This window comes from Aquarana catesbeiana, linkage group LG07 (assembly GCF_042186555.1).
Source record: "Aquarana catesbeiana isolate 2022-GZ linkage group LG07, ASM4218655v1, whole genome shotgun sequence".
NCBI classification, from domain to species: domain Eukaryota; kingdom Metazoa; phylum Chordata; class Amphibia; order Anura; family Ranidae; genus Aquarana; species Aquarana catesbeiana.
The window spans coordinates 260,807,077-260,825,045 of NC_133330.1; the positions used below are offsets into that span (position 1 = coordinate 260,807,077).

Here is a 17,969-nt window from a genome sequence, read left to right on the forward strand (position 1 = left end):
TGTACCTACAGCCTCATAACTTAATATGTGCTATGTTAAATCTAAGGCTCCGCTATATCTGACTTCTGGCCATGGAAAAAAAAGCACTTTTAACCCCACAGTTGGTACTGCATGTGAAAAGATGGCTTGTCCTGTTTATTGGCCTATATATATCCCACCCACACATTCTTAATTTTTCATGCAGTAGGTAGGTCAGCCACACATTGTACAATTTAATGGTACAATCTCCTCTAGATGTACCAATCATGTAGTATGAGAAACTACAGTTGCATTTTTAAAGAAATTAGTACATCTGTTCAAAATAATTTTTCTTCCTAGATGTCTGTTTATACTAAAGAACTCTCTAGTTTACATTCTAAACAATGTAGTACTAAGACCTGATTGAAAATAAATGAAAAAGATCTTTTAGGTTGCCCTTCACACTATGGGGTTGATTTACTTAAATTAGAGAGTACAAAATCAGGTGCAGCACTGCACAGAAACCAAAAAGCTTCAAGGTATTTTTTTCAAAGTTTAAATGGGTTGTAATGGTTTGTTTTTCTTTTTTTTTTTTTTAAATAACAAACATGGTATACTTACAGCCTCTGTGCAAGTGGCCTTGATCCTCCTTTTCTTGAGTCCTCCAGCGGCGCTCCTGGATCCTCCCCGCATCGGGTGCCCCCTCGGAGACCTGCAGGAGACCCGCATTCCAAGGGGGCTCCCGAGTCCTGTTGCTGCGTCCATTGACACAGACAGCAGGATTCGGCCCAGCCCCTGACTCCCGTGTCACATGATTTTGATTGACAGTAGCGGGAGCTAATGGCTGCTTCTTCTATCAATCTATCCAATGAGGACCCAAGACAGCGGCTTAAGCTGCTGGGCTAATTCTCGTCGCTGAAAAGATTGGGCTCAGGTAAGTAAAAGGGGGGCTCTGGGGGGCTTCTGCACTACAGAAGGTTTTTCACCTTAATGCATAGAATGCATTAAGATGAAAAACCTTGAGGGTTTACAACCCCTTTAATTGAGCTGAAGTTAGAGGCTATCATGCACAGCAACACCAGATTTTGCACTCTGAAGTTTTAGTAAATCAAACCCTATGTTTTTACTGGTAAATTTTAAGGATAATGTACATTCACATTTTAATGTACTGTATATAGTCAATTTTAGATTTATTGGTCAGAAATACAGATGTGTGCTTTTATAAGCACTAACTTTTTAACATTTTTTTTACAGTATACTGTACAGAAGACTTAACTCTAAAGCAACAGGATACATAAGCATCAGCCATCTTTACTGTATATGCAATTATTCCAAAAGATCACTATGCTAAAAACATTTCAAGCTATTTGTGTCCTCAAATATCATTAAGAAAGTAGGCTATAATGCTCTAACCAGGAACCAATGATACTCCAGTCTAACAAAGGCACAGTACATATTGAAGATGTAACCTATGAACAACCAGCATCAGAGCTACAATGTTCAAACACTGAAAAAAAAGTGTGTGTGTATATATATATATATATATATATATATATATATATATATCTGAATACCCATTGTGTGGGGTCTTGAACCTACACTAAGGGATGTTTATTCTTTGATACAACATTGTTCTTCCTCCCTTTCCATACTTACAGGCCAGGTACAGGCCATGCGGAAAGAAGTTGTTCATATACATGGCGATCTCCAAAATGAACAGGAACGCACTAAGACATTAGAAAATAGGGTTAGCAGTATAGAGGATAATTTTCCTCCCATAGTAACAGAGATGAAGGCTGCTACCCGCATGTTAAATACTACAATCTCCAAAGTTGAAGACATGGAGAATCGTTTACGTTCTAATAATGTCCGGGTACTGGGTTTACCAGAGAATGCTGTGGTTAATGACCCAATTAACTTTGCTGAACGATGGACCAGTTTTCTTCATTACTTGTAATAGAACGTGCCCATTGGGTCCCTACCCACCCTCTGAAAGCCTTTTCTAATACGTCTTCTAAATTGTAGAGACAAGGAAAATATTCTGAGACAGGCATGGGCTCTAAACGATATTAAATATTATGGATCAAAAATCATGTTTTTTCCTGATCTTTCACCAGAGGTTCAGAAACAAAGGGCAAATTTTCAAGAAGTGAAGAAACGCCTGTTACTCCAAGGGTTAAAATACTCTATGTTATATCCTGCCTGTCTGCGAATGGTCTGTGAAGGCAATGTACAAATACTTCAAACACCCCTGGAAGCACAGGACTGGCTTGACGGTCAAGTTAGAACTTATTAAACCTTGGGGTGATAGGCCCACTTTCTCTGGAAATCTATATAATATAGTGTAAAGAAAAAGTGCAGCGCTAAAAAATGAGTGATAAATGACATTGATTCATATCATACAATGCAAATACATATATCCCAAAGGTGTACATTAGTATGATTGATAGATATACGATATGAACATAATTCTCAAATATTCTTAAGTGACACACTGTTGAAAATTGAGTCCGTGAAACATCCACTGAAGTGTGTATATATTTAACACTAAAAAGTGTGGGAAATTGAGTCCATGGAACATCCACTGAGGTGTGTATATATCTAACACCAAAAAGTGTGGAAAGGCAATGCAGTGTTGATAGAAGATCCACCACCGTTTTTAAAAGAGGGGGGGGCTTACCAGAACGATTGGACACAGATGGGTGTACACCCACTGTGTCAATCAGGCTTGTAAAGATGAAGATCCCTGAAGATGTTATAAAGGTGACCAGGATACTTGTAGATAGTGTATATGGCAAGGAAGGGCAAATCAATCAGATATCCAAAGCATATGTGGAAAAAATGTGAGCGCACATAGCGTGATACTGTATAAACAGCTTTAAAGCATATTTATTGAAGGTAAAACACTCACATTTATGAAGATAAAAATCAGCGCTGAGTCTTGGTAAAATAAGGCAGTGTCAATGGTGTCAGCAATCCGTCCCGATGCGTTTCGTCCTACCGGACATCATCTGGGGTGCCTCACCATTCTGTACACTGCCCCTTATATATGATACGTGACCCCCTTGTTGAAATGTGGCTCCAATCGGTGGTGCTGTTAGTGGGAGGCTACTTCCAGGTAGGGGGAAGATGGCGCCGACCGCGTGCGTTGCACGCCACTCTTAGATGAATATAATGAAGCACACGCGTGCGCGTCGCCCTAGCAACATACCACGCTCACTCCAAACACGTATGTCCAAAGCCGTCAGCGTAGGAATGACAGCGCGGCGCCAAATACAAGACGTAATGACGTCACGGCGCCGCGTATCGAACCTCGTTCTGGGTGGATGGTGGAACGCACCGAAGGATGAAGTGGGAGTATACTGTGTTGGTAATATGTTGCGGAATCTAGGTGCATAACAAAAAACCATGAAGAAGGAAAGTGATCGTCTATTAGAAAAACACTAAGTATAATCAAATAAGATTTTGCCCATGTATACAAATACATAACGTGAATCTGGGCATTATCTTAACTTTTTGTGGCATGACCACAAAATATATAAATAAATACATACGTTTGATGTACAAAAGGGGGGTTCATGAAAAAGGAAAAATTAATAGAGGAAAAATTATTATGGAGCCACAGTCTCACATGGGGGTCTAAAGCCACAGCCATCACTACACCTACCCCCGATCCCTCTACTACAAATAATCTGATTTACAACCCAATGTTGGCCAGGGAATTACCAACCCGACTAACACTGAGAGACCTAGATTACCATCTAGACCAAGGATAGATCCTCATAACAATAGAGAGGGCCCACCTCCCCAAAAAGGCGGACACCCCAGATATTATACTCCTCACCTATACTACTCATACACCTAAAGGTGGTAGGAATAATTATATCAACACAAAAGGACAAAGAGGAAAATCTAGAGGTAATCAATATGCCTCTAGACCCCCTTATGAACAGGGGAATAGAGCATATTCAGATTCTCCCCGGAGGTCCAACCACCCAAATACTCCCTATGGTCGAGACTCCTACCATTCAAATCGTCCGCCTATTAATACCTATAACAGGTTCGCCCCCCTCTACGATAGACAGGATGACTATGGAGATGAATATACTGGGGCCTATTATGACCAAGATTATTACAGCCATGACCCTTATTATAAGGATTTTCATCAGGCCAGACCAGGACCCCAAAGGTCCATAGATCCAAGAGAGGCTCCAGAGGGGGGAGGAGAATCCAGTGGAAAAAGAAAAAGAGTTCATTAGGCCAAGGGGTATTCAATCTGAGCACAAAACAACTAACCAAAGAGGAGTTAGCTATCCTTGACAAGGGCCTTAGGTTTGCCCCCCCCAAAAAAACTGGACAAGTTCAATACGTTTATTGATATCCATAAATGTATAAGGAAAATTAACATCCAACGTTACATTTCTTCAAACACGGCCCCCCTATGGACAGAGCCGTGACTTCAGGGACAGTACACTTGGGTCTGGCTAACCCCTCCCTATTCAGTCCCCCTGTGCCTGCTGCCCCTGCAGTCACTATTTTCAGAGATTTAGTACTTAAGGACTTAGCGGATCTACCTATTAAGAAATGTCAGAACTTCTCTATGAATAAAAAAGGCCTCAAATCATTATGCGACCGAAAAGATCTGATTGTCCGCACAGCAGACAAGGGTGGAGGAATTATTGTAATGAACAAGTCCGATTACATTTTAGAAATGCACAGGATCCTGAGTGATCAGGATACTTACGCAGAACTACTCTCTAACCCTACAAATGGGTATAAAAGAGATTTAACCACATTGGTAAAGAAGGGATTTGACAGACAAATACAAATACAAAAACAAAAAAGAGAAGGCCTATCTAATACCCACGGCACCCAGAATTCCAATTATCTACCACTTACCAAAAATCCATAAGGACCCCCTGCATCCACCAGGGAGACCGATAATAAGTGGTATAAACTCACTAACATCATGTATCGGCTGTTATGTAGATTTTTATTTACAGCCACTAGTCAAAAAAACTCCATCATACTTAAAAGACACTACAGATACCATCAGAAAATTAGAAGGTATCTCTTTGAAAGAAGATTATTTACTTACCACTGCTGACGTGGCATCCCTTTATACGTGTATCCCACATAACCTAGGCCTGGAAGCAGTTACATATTTTCTGCGGGGAGACTTATCGCTTACTGATATTCAAAGACAGTATATCATTGAACTATTGGAGTTTGCAATAACACACAACTATTTTTGGTTTGATAATAAATTTTATTTACATCATAAAGGCGTAGCAACGGGGGCCAAATTTGCTCCCAGCCTTGCTAATCTCTTTATGGCCAAGTGGGAGGAGGATGTCGTCTATTCCGAGCATAGGCCATGTCTGGTTTTCTGGGCCAGATATATAGACGACATCCTCCTCCTTTGGGATGGTCCCCCCGAATCACTCGAAGAATTCTTCTCAATACTTAACAGCAATGACAGGGGAATTTCTTTGACTCTTGAATACAGTCCAACTAAGGTGCACTTTCTGGATCTGGACATAGAGATTACCTCTCGCCAGTTCAGTTTCAAAACTCATTTCAAGCCAACCGATCGCAATAGTTTTATACCTATCGACAGTTGCCATCATAGGTCTTGGCTTAAATCAGTCCCCCGCAGCGAGTTCCTAAGGCTGAGGAGGAATTGCACTACCATCGAGGCATTCCGAGTACAGGCTTTATCTTTGAAACAAAAATTCATGGATAAAGGGTATGATGCAGCCACTCTGTTATCAAAAATACAATACGTCACACAAATAGATAGGAGATCATTACTGACTCCGAAAATTTCCCACTCCCCCAATGATACTTACAAATACTCCATGATGACCTCTTTTTCCACCCAATACAAAGACATTAAAACCATCATGGAACTTTACTGGGGGGTATTGAGAAATGGCCGTATATTGTGTGACATCTTACCTGAAAGACCTAAGGTCATTTATAGAGGGGCCCCTTCACTACAAAGTAAGGTTGCTCCAAACATAATTGATCCCCCCAAACGCCATACTTTCTTTCACGAACTAGTGGGATACTTTCCATGCAAGAAATGCACTGTGTGTCATTATAACCTTAGTGGTAGACACAAAACTTTAGAATTTCGGTCTAACGTAACCAACAAGATCTATCTGCACATGCGCAACAAGAAACGTGGTCTACCTCATCACCTGCCCGTGTGGGAAACACTATGTGGGCCGCACCACTAGGGCGTTTTCCACCCGGGTCGGTGAACATGTAGCAAAAATCATAGGGAGAGACACCAAACATACTGTCCCTAGACACTACAGACAGTACCACAACCGAGATCCCCCTGGATCACAATTTCTCATTATCGACCGATATGTCCCTTCTTGGCATGGAGGGGCTTCTACCCGTGGTGTATCCCAATTAGAGACGTATTGGATATACGAAATCCAGTCCCACATGCCTTTGGGGCTCAATGTCGAGTGGGACATTAATGCCTTTATTAATCAATCCTAAATTGCTGTGCCTTCTTTTTACTGTCCCTCCCTTCTCTATTATTAAAGAATTTTTTCTGCTCTGTTGAGAGATGATACCCATTAGATCGAGTCATGTATTAGCCATCACACCAGTCATCCTATTTCTGTTTAGATTGAGATAAGTATTAGCCGTATACTTTTATTGATATCTGTGGCTTTAGACCCCCATGAGAGACTGTGGCTCAATAATAATTTTTCCTTTATTAATTTTTCCTCTATTAATTTTTCCTTTTTCATGAACCCCCCTTTTGTACATCAAACGTATGTATTTATTTATATATTTTGTGGTCATGCCACAAAAAGTTAAGCTAATGCCCAGATTCACGTTATGTATTTGTATACATGGGCAAAATCTTATTCGATTATACTTAGTGTTTTTCTAATAGACGATCACTTTCCTTCTTCATGGTTTTTTGTTATGCACCTAGATTCCGCAACATATTACCAACATGGTATACTCCCACTTCCTCCTTCGGTGCGTTCCACCATCCACCCAGAACGAGGTTCGATACGCGGCGCTGTGACGTCATTATGTCTTGTGTTTGGCGCCACGCTGTCATTCCTACGCTGACGGCTTTGGACGTACGTGTTTGGAGTGAGCGTGGTATGTTGCTAGGGCGACGCGCATGCGTGCACTTCATTATATTCATCTAAGTTTTTCATGAACCCCCCTTTTGTACATCAAACTTATGTATTTATTTATATATTTTGTGGTCATGCCACAAAAAGTTAAGCTAATGCCCAGATTCACGTTATGTATTTGTATACATGGGCAAAATCTTATTCGATTATACTTAGTGTTTTTCTAATAGACGATCACTTTCCTTCTTCATGGTTTTTTGTTATGCACCTAGATTCCGCAACATATTACCAACATGGTATACTCCCACTTCCTCCTTCGGTGCGTTCCACCATCCACCCAGAACGAGGTTCGATACGCGGCGCTGTGACGTCATTACGTCTTGTGTTTGGCGCCACGCTGTCATTCCTACGCTGACGGCTTTGGACGTACGTGTTTGGAGTGAGCGTGGTATGTTGCTAGGGCGACGCGCATGCGTGCACTTCATTATATTCATCTAAGAGAGGCGTGCAACGCACGCGGTCGGAGCCATCTTCCCCCTACCCGGAAGTAGCCTCCCACTAACAGCACTACCGATTGGAGCCACATTTCAACAAGGGGGTCACTTATCATATATAAGGGGCAGTGTACAGAATGGTGAGGCACCCCAGATGATGTCCGGTAGGACGAAACGCGTCGGGTCGGATTGCTGACTCCATTGACACTGCCTTATTTTATCAATACTCAGCGCTGTTTTTTATCTTCATAAATGTGAGTGTTTTACCTTCAATAAATATGCTTTAAAGCTTTTTATACAGTATCACGCTATGTGCTCTCACATTTTTTCCACATATGCTTTGGATATCTGATTGGATTTGCCCTTCCTTGCCATATACACTATCTACTAGTATCCTGGTCACCGTTATAACATCTTCAGGGATCTTCATCTTTATAAGCCTGATTGACACAGTGGGTGTACACCCATCTGTGTCCAATCGTTCTGGTAAGCCCCCCCTTTTAAAAACGGTGGTGGATCTTCTATCAACACTACATTGCCTTTCCACACTTTTTGGTGTTAGATATATACACACCTCAGTGGTTGTTCCATGGACTCAATTTCCCACACTTTTAGTGTTAAATATATACACACTTCAGTGGATGTTTCACGGACTCAATTTTCAACAGTGTGTCACTTAAGAATATTCGAGAATTATGTTCATATCGTATATCTATCAATCATACTAATGCACACCTTTGGTATATATGTATTTACATTGTATGATATGAATCAATGTCATTTATCACTCATTTTTTAGCGCTGCACTTTTTCTTAACACTATATTATTTACAGGTTTAGATCACTTGTTTGTGCCAGCTGCTCATGTTTTCTCTGAGAGCGCGATATTTACACGTACTTTTTACACAATCTATATAATGTAAACTGTCGGGGCATTGGTCTATTTTTTCACTATAAGCCAGGCTGTTGGAGCCCTAATCAGCGAAAGCCACTGAATGTTTTTTTTTTCCTTACATTAGTGGCTTTTTCCCGTGAGGAACTGTTTTTCTTTTCCTTTTTTTTATCTTTTTATTTTGGGGGGGGGGGGGTTCTTGGACTATTTATTATTATGTTTTATATTTGCATGTTATATTTTTTTTTATTTAGTGCAGGTTGGTTGACTAGTAGTGGTATTTTGGCATTGTACCTATGGTAAATCAATCAATTAGACTATTATCTTGGAATGTTAGGGGAATGAACAATGCTTTAAAAAGACAGTCTGTATTTGATTACATTGCTTCTTTTCGTCCCGTCCTCGTCTGCCTGCAGGAGACACAGCCAGCGTGACCAGATTTCTGTAGAGCTGATTGGTCAGAGAGGCATACTATTCGCTCTTTACCTCCCATTCATGTTGAGTTTCTATTCTGGTCTACACTGGTGTGGTATTCTCCTGCAGTAGGACTATGGTAGACGAAAATGGCAAATACATTTTTTTCTACAATGCAAGTTGGACGATCTTGAGTTGATTTTGGCCGCTATACATATACCCTCCCATATATCCCATATCAGAAATATTTAGTCAGCTCATTTCCAGGGATTTCCGAGGAATCTCAGATCACTCCCCTCTGCTAGTTAACGTAACATTGGGGCATCGGGAGTCTAATAAGTAATAATAAGCAATGGCGGCTGAACCTCTTTTGGTTGGAACTATTTCCCAAAGAGGATGCCATTTCCACTCATATTGTGGATTTTTGGTCCCTCGATTTGGGCTCTGCTTCCATATGAGTTGTATGGGATGCTCTTAAGGCCTATCTTCAGGGATTGTTAATCCAGAATATAAGTGTTATTAAAAGTGCTTCCCGTAGAGAGTTCGAACTTGCAAAGGCTGATACCTTTGTGGCGGAAGTCATGTACATTCAAAATTCCTCTCCGGGTGCTCAACAAGAATAGCTCTCATCTCAAAATAGGCTGAACGAACTGTTGGAATCTAGGGCCTAGAATAAACACTTCTTTCAGAAGAGACTCAGCTGGGCTGAGGGAGAGGCGAATGGTAAACTATTGGCTCAGATAGTGAGGTCTCAATCTAACCCTACACATGTCTCAGCTCTAATGAATAAAGAGGGAAAGGTGTTCAATCAGCCTAGCTCTATTATATCTATCTTCAAGTCCTGTTTTCAGGATTTATATACTTCTAGGGTTGACTATACCCCAGCAGAGCTATCTAGTTATTTGGCCAGTATTAATCTTCCGGTTATCCCAATAGAAGAGAGAGAGATCCTTAATGCTCCATTCACTCTATTGGAAGTGGAAAGTGGGCTGGCTAGTTTCTCTAACTCTAAAGCCCCAGGGACCGATGGTCTCCCTATAGAGATCTATAAAAAAATACAATAAAGAGATGCTTCCCGCCCTCTTTAGTACATTAAATGAGGCTTTTCATCTGGGTCGGCTTCCAGACACTATGGGTCAATCTGTAATAGTAGTTATACCCAAAAAGGATAAACACTTGCTATATCCTGAATCTTACAAACCAATCTCTCTACTATCTATAGACGTTAAAATTCTTGCTAAGATACTTGCTACTAGATTAAATAAGGTTATTAAACATATTATCCATTCAGATCAGGTAGGATTCATGCCCAATAAGTCAACAGCATTTAATATCAGATGCGCATATCTAGATACCTACAATATCTAATATCAGATGCTACAAAAATCAAGGCTTTCGACAGTGTCGAATGGCCATACCTGTGAGCCAATTTTGAAAAATTTTGACTTGGCTCTAGCTTTTGCCAGTGGGTGCGATTGCTATATACCGCTCCGGTGGCATCAGTTAGGGTCAATGGCCTTCAATCTCATAGTCCCCCCTGCTTTTTGCCCTCTCTATAGAGCCTTTGGCTTGTCTTATGCGGGCATCTTCTGATGTTACAGGTCTAACTAGGGGAGATATGGAGGAAAAGATATCATTATATGCAGATGATCTCCTTTTTTTCTTGACCGATATCTGCTCATCCCTGCCGGTAGTGATGAAATATATTAAGGAGTTTGGCAGGTTCCCTGGGTTAGGCATAAGCTGGGAGAAATCCATGCTGATAATTATCTGAATTATGATGGCTGTGAGATAGATTTCTCCACCCTATGAATTTTTTAAATATTAGTTTTTTATTTTTAAAGTATTTTCTTTTTTATGCAACAGTCTCTTTATGTGACTTCACTTTTCCAGGTTCCCGCACTCGCCCGGGAGATTGCCAATTTTTGGCCTTGTGACACCCAAAAACTCTGGTGGCGGCTATGTGGGTGAGTTTCCTGTTTTGCTCCAAAATCAAACATTTCACATGGGCTTAATCCTCAATATTTAGGGATATACTGAGGGGCATATTAGACTCTATGTTTACTGATTTAAGATGCATGACAGTATACCATGAAGGTTGGTTATTAGTTATGTGTTTTCAATTCTAATACTGTATATTTGATTTATATGCTTTCTTGTAGATCATTTTCTGACCTAATATACGCCTGAAGAAGGGTGTAATCCAAAACATGTAGAGTGTGTAACTGGAAGAACAAATCGCCGTGTGTCACAGCGCGGGATCATTATTATATAAATCTCAGTTCTTCCAAATTGTGTCAAAGAAGTAGGGATAAGCTTTGAGTTCAAGTCGAACCATGTTCGACTCGAACATCGTCTATTCGATTGTTCATCGAATTGCGAACGTTATGGGCCGTCCGCGCCAAATTCGAGTCAATCAATGGTGCATCAATCCCCATAATTCACTGCTGCATCGCAGTGCATTGCTGGCTGATGATTGGCCAAGCATGCACTATGACCCGCATGCTTAGTCAATCACAGCGGCGTCTGTACAGAGAGCCGTAATTGGCCAAAGCCAGGGTGGCTTTGGCCAATTTGGGCTCGGGGGATTTAGTACACGCCCCACACTATATAAGGCCGATTGCGTGGCGGCCTTGTGTAGTGTGTTGCGGCGGCGGAGAGAGATAGACAGAGAGACAGTGTCATTTGATTTAAGTTAGATTAGTTAGAGTAGGCAGGCGAGTCAGTTAGCTGCACTTACAGTGTATTGTGTATATATATGCATCCTAGGTGTTGTATAAATATATATATATATATATATATATATATACACACTGTATTCAGTTTAGCTATATCCGTTCTGGTTATTCTCTTCCTAATATACTGACAGGCAGGCAGGTGTATTTACAGTATTTACAGTTAGTGTCCTGTGTCCTCTGCACAGTGTGCACCTAAAGCTACCTGAAGACAATTGCTGGTGTTCTAAACCTATTAATACCACAGGCAGGCAGCTTCAGTATTTACAGTTAGTGTATTGTGTCCTCTGCACAGTGTGCACCTAAAGCTACCTGAAGAAAATTGCTGGTGTTCTTCTCATCTTACTAGTACCGCAGGCAGGCAGCTGCAGTATTTACAGTTAGTGTACTGTGTCCTCTGCACAGTGTGCACCTAAAGCTACCTGAAGACAATTGCTGGTGTTCTGATCCTAATAATACCACAGGCAGGCAGCTGCAGTATTTACAGTTAGTGTACTGTGTCCTCTGCACAGTGTGCACCTAAAGCTACCTGAAGACAATTGCTGGTATTCTTCTGATCCTATTAGTACCACAGGCAGGCAGCTGCAGTATTTAAAGTTAGTGTACTGTGTCCTCTGCACAGTGTGCACCTCAAGCTACCTGAAGACAATTGCTGTTGTTCTGATCCTATTAATACCACAGGCAGGCAGCTGCATATTTACAGTTAGTGTACTGTGTCCTCTGCACAATGTGCACCTAAAGCTACCTGAAGACAATTGTTGTTGTTCTGATCCTATTAATACCACAGGCAGCTGCAGTATTTACAGTTAGTGGTCTGTGTCCTCTGCACAGTGTGCACCTAAAGCTACCTGGAGACAATTGCTGTTGTTCTGATCCTATTAATACCACAGGCAGGCAGCTGCAGTATTTACAGTTAGTGTACTGTGTCCTCTTCACAGTGTGCACCTCAAGCTACCTGAAGACAATTGCTGTTGTTCTGATCCTATTAATACCACAGGCAGGCAGCTGCAGTATTTACAGTTAGTGTACTGTGTCATCTGCACAGTGTGCACCTAAAGCTACCTGAAGACAATTGCTGGTGTTCTTCTGATCCTATTAATACCACAGACAGGCAGCTGCAGTATTTACAGATGGATGTCTCTCTCTCCTGTATTATTAAGAAATGCTCGCAGATGGATATAAGGCTCTTGAATTGCTCACATACATATATATATAATATACAAACTCAGGATGCTCTCATATGCAGAAAGGAAGAGCAAGAATCCTGTCGTATTGAATCTATATATAATCCTGCTAGCTATTTTAATACATAGCGCTGTCACCACTCTTCACAATACCTTCCACCACAAATTAATATATCATCCATCCTCTGTGTTAGAAATAGCCATCCATAACAAAATTTATAGTCCTCTAGTGCATAACAAGTCCCTTTCATCTAATACAAAGTGCTCTTGCCAGACAGTTCATAGGTGCTGTGTGATATTACATGCAATCTTCTCTGTGTTCCATTCAAAAAGCTGTGTGCTTCTCCCCACACTCACCAGAAAGCAATTGACCCTATGCTGTACAGCAATGAGCCAAACTGCGCTTGTGGATTTCACCCTCCCGGGTAGTAATCTGCGCTGGGCACTAGGTGTCACTCTTTCTCCACTCCTCTCCTCCAGCCACAACAGTGGAATCAATCCAGCTGCTGCTCCTGAAGACACCTGATTGGCTAGGTGAAATGCGTCGGTCAGGACTTCGGGTGACGTCACTTCTGGCCCACGGGGCACACGCAGAGTGGCGCTTCCAGGTCCACATGTGATCTTTTGCTTTACTAATGTGAGCATAATGGGGACATTATTATAAATTAATAAAAGGTACTACAATATGGTGGTTCCCCCATGTGGTCCCCATTGTCTATTTGAGATGCACAAAGCTCCTAGGAGGATCGATTCCACTTTTGTGGCTAGAGGGGAGGAGTGGAGAAAGAGCAACACCTAGTGACCATCGCAGATTACTACCCGGGAGAGTGAAATCCACAAGCGCAGTTTGACTCATTGCTGTACAGCATAGGGTCAAATGCTTTCTGTCGAGTGTGGGGGAAAGCACACAGTTTTTTGTATGGAGCACAGAGAAGATTGCATGTAATATCACACAGCGCCTATGAACGGTTCTGGCAAGAGCACTTTTTAGTGGATGAAAGGGACTGGTGATAGTGCTGTGTATTAACCACTTGACTTTTGGAAGATTTACCCCTCTTCACGACCAGGCCATTTTTTGTGATATGGCACAGCGTTATTTTAAATGACAATCGTGCAAAGCTGTACCCATAAAATATATGTCCTTTTTTCCCCACAAATAAAGCTTTATTTTAGTGGTATTAAATCACCTCTGCCTTTTTTAATTTTTTTGCGCTATAAACTATAAACAGACCATTTTGCCAAAAAAAAAAAAAAAAATATATATATATATATATATATACATACATATATATATATATATATATATATATATATATATATATATATATATATATATATATATATATATATATATATATATATATATATATATTTTTTTTTTTATTACTTTCTGCTATAAAACATCCAATTAAAAAAAAAAAAAGTAAAAAAAATCTAATTTCTTCATCAATTTATGCCAATATGTATTCTGCTACATATTTTTGGTAAAAAAATTCCAATAATGCCACGTACACACGACCGGTTTTCCCATCAGAGTAAACTCTGAAGGTTTTTCCAACTGAGTTCTGACGGAATTCCGCTGAAACTGTCTTGCGTACACACGATCACACCAAAGTGCGATCGTCAAGAACGCGGTGACGTACAGCACGTACGACGGGACTAGAAAAAGGAAGTTCAATAGCCAGTAGCCAATAGGTTCCGTCTCGTACTTGCTTCAGAGCATGCGTCGTTTTTGGTCCGTCGGAACAGCATAGAGATGAGCGGTTTTCTCGATAGGAATTGGTTCCATCGGAAATATTTAGAACATGTTCTATTTCTAGGTCCGTCAGAATTTTCGAAAAAGAAAGTCCAATGAGGCATACACACGATCGGAATATACGATGAAAAGCTTCCGTCTGACTTTTTCTGTCGGACATTCCGCTCGTGTGTACGTGGCATAAGCGTATATTGATTGGTTTGCACAAAAGTTATAGTGTCTACAATCTATGGGATATATTTATGGAATTTTTGTTTATTTATTTTTTACTAGTAATGGCAGTGGGACTGCGACTTATAGCGGGGCTGCGATATTGCGGCAGACAAATCAGACACCATCTGACACTTTTGACACTTTTTGGGGACCAGTGACACTAAAACAGTGATCAGTAGTGAGGAGTGAAATCAAAAATTTACGCCCTTAGAAAGCCTGAAGGCGGTGATTGGTTTTCGGGGCCCTGTGCGTGGCTAGACTCCCAAAAAGTCCCACACATGTGGTATCCCCGTACTCAGGAGAAGCAGCTAAATGTATTTTGGGGTGCAATTCCACATATGCCCATTCGCCAATCCTAATTGGGAACCCACCACTTCTGCAGCGCCCGTACTTCCCCCATTCACATCCCCAACCAAATGCAGTCGACTGCATGAGAGGCATTTTCTTTATGTCCCCCTACCCAACGAACCCCCCAAAAAAAGATGTCGTGTCTGCAGCAAGCGCGGATATAGGCGTGACACCCGCTATTATTGTCCCTCCTGTCCTGACAATCCTGGTCTTTGCATTGGTGAATGTTTTGAACGCTACCATACACTAGTTGAGTATTAGCGTAGGGTACAGCATTGCACAGACTAGGCACACTTTCACAGGGTCTCCCAAGATGCCATCGCATTTTGAGAGACCCGAACCTGGAACCGGTTACAGTTATAAAAGTTACAGTTACAAAAAAAAGTGTAAAAAAAAAAAAAAAAAAAATATATATATATATATATATATATATATATATATATATATATATATATAAAATAAAAAAAACAAAAATAGTTGTCATGTTATTGTTCTCTCTCTCTCTATTCTTTCTCTATTGTTCTGCTCTTTTTTTACTGTATTCTATTCTGCAATGTTTTATTGTTATTATGTTTTATCATGTTTGCTTTTCAGGTATGCAATTTTTTATACTTTACTTTTGTTTTCAGGTACGCCATTCAGCTGCAGCGCGGATTTATTTATCTTGACAGCAACAGCGTTTGCTCCCACGATACATAAAGCTGTAACTCCAGCGCTGTCGAAGGTGATATATGCCGAAGCATGGGGGCAGCAGGGGCGGAGGAGCGATTTGCTATTTACTTTTGGGGCGGATGCCCCCATGCTTCGCCATATATAAATGGTACATGTATGCCCATCATTAGAAGTGGATGGATGAAGGGAGGTATTCTAATGGTGGGCATACCCACCAATCAATCTCTTTTTTTCGTTCAGTCCACAGGCTGCATGAAAAAAAAGATTACAATATATGCCCAACAAATACCAGCAACGTACTGGTATGTTGCTGGACTTTAAGTGGTTATACCAAAATTATGCCTGCAGGTTTAGGTATCATCTTGGTATCATTCTTTTCAGCTAGCAGTCGGCTTTCATGTAAAAGCAATCCTAGTGGCTAATTAGCTTCTAGATTGCCTTTACAAGCTGTTGGAGGGAATGTCCCTCCCCCCCACCGTCTTCCATGTTTTTCTCTGGCTCCCCTGTCCCAACAGGGAACCTGAGAATGCAGCCGGTGATTCGGCCAGCTGGCCATAGAGCTGAGCAGAGACCAGAATGGCTCCAATCATGTCTATGGCCTAAGAAACCGGAAGCTATGAGCATTTCATGACTTTTCAATTGGGAAATTGGGAAAGCCTTTTATCACACTGATCTTGGTGTGGTCAGATGCTTTGAGGGCAGAGGAGAGATCTAGGGTCTAATAGACCCCATTTTTTTCAAAAAAGAGTACCTGTCACTACCTATTGCTATCATAGGGGATATTTACAATCCCTGACATAACAATAAAAATGATAAAAAAAAAAAATGAAGGGAACAGTTTAAAAATAACATAAAAAAGCAAAAAAAATAATTTAAAAAAAAGCACCCCTTTCCCCCAATGCTCTCACGCAAAGGCGAACGCAAGCGTTGGTCTGGCGTCAAATGTAAACAGCAATTGCACCATGCATGTGAGGTATCACCGCAAAGGTCAGATCGAGGGCAGTAATTTTAGCAATAGACCTCCTCTGTAAATCTAAAGTGGTAACCTGTAAAGGCTTTTAAAGGCTTTTAAAAATGTATGTGGTTTGTCGCCACTGCACGTTTGTGCGCAATTTTAAAGCATGTCATGTTTGGTATCCATGTACTCAGCCTAAGATCATCTTTTGTATTTCATCAAACATTTGGGCAATATAGTGTGTTTTAGTGCACTAAAATAAAAAAAAAGTGTGTTTTTTTCCCCCAAAAATGCGTTTGAAAAATCGCTGCGCAAATACTGTGTGGAAAAAAAATGAAACACTCACCATTTTAATCTGTAGGGCCTTTGCTTTAAAAAAATATATAATGTTTGGGGGTTCAAAGTAATTTTCATGCAAAAAAAAAAATATTTTTTCATGTAAACAAATAGTGTACCACATGTGTGAGACTTTTTGGGAGCCTAGCCGCATACGGGACCCCAAAAACCAAGCACCGCCTTCAGGGTTTCTAAGGGTGTAAATTTTTGATTTCAGTCCTCACTGCCTATCACAGTTTCGGAGGCCATGGAATGTCCAGATGGCACATATCGGCACATATCCAGATGCAGACCTCGCTTTTTGTCACAAAGTTTTGAAAATTGAAAAAAGAAAAAAAAAATACAACATTTTTTTCTTCATTTTCAAAAACAAATGAGAGCTGCAAAATACTCACCATGCCTCTCAGCAAATAGCTTGGGGTGTCTTCTTTCCAAAATGAGGTCATTTGGGGGGGGGGGGTGTTCAACTGTCCTGGCATTTTATGGCCTTCAAAACTGTGATAGGTAGTGAGGAGTGAAATCAAAAATCAAAAAATTTACGCCCTTAGAAAGCCTGAAGGCGGTGATTGGTTTTCGGGGCCCTGTGCGTGGCTAGACTCCCAAAAAGTCCCACACATGTGGTATCCCCGTACTCAGGAGAAGCAGCTAAATGTATTTTGGGGTGCAATTCCACATATGCCCATGGCCTGTGTGAGCAATATATCATTTAGTGACAACTTTTTGTAAATTTTTATTTTTTTGTCATTATTCAATCACAAAAAAATTAATATTCAATGGGCAGTCATAAACTAAAAGCTGTGTAAATTCCAGAAAATGTACCCTAGTTTGTAGACGCTATAACTTTTGCGCAAACCAATAAATATACGCTTATTGACATTTTTTTTACCAAAG

General features: G+C 40.7%; 1 protein-coding gene and 1 long non-coding RNA gene across 4 annotated transcripts in view; one reads left to right on the plus strand and one right to left on the minus strand.

The window, feature by feature from the left end:
- Nucleotides 1–17,969, plus strand: part of LOC141103555 (uncharacterized) — a 295,050-nt gene that overhangs the window by 98,776 nt on the left and 178,305 nt on the right. The window contains exon 2 of one of the 2 annotated variants that reach the window (XR_012235335.1): nt 10,773–10,846. The exons of the other annotated variant lie outside the window; for it this stretch is intronic. This is a non-coding gene — a long non-coding RNA (uncharacterized lncRNA). The remainder of the gene's footprint in view (nt 1–10,772; nt 10,847–17,969) is intronic. 2 annotated transcript variants of the gene reach the window in all.
- The window catches only part of LOC141103554 (flavin-containing monooxygenase 5-like), a 207,981-nt gene that overhangs the window by 47,938 nt on the left and 142,074 nt on the right, over nt 1–17,969 (minus strand). The gene's annotated exons all lie outside the window — the stretch shown is intronic.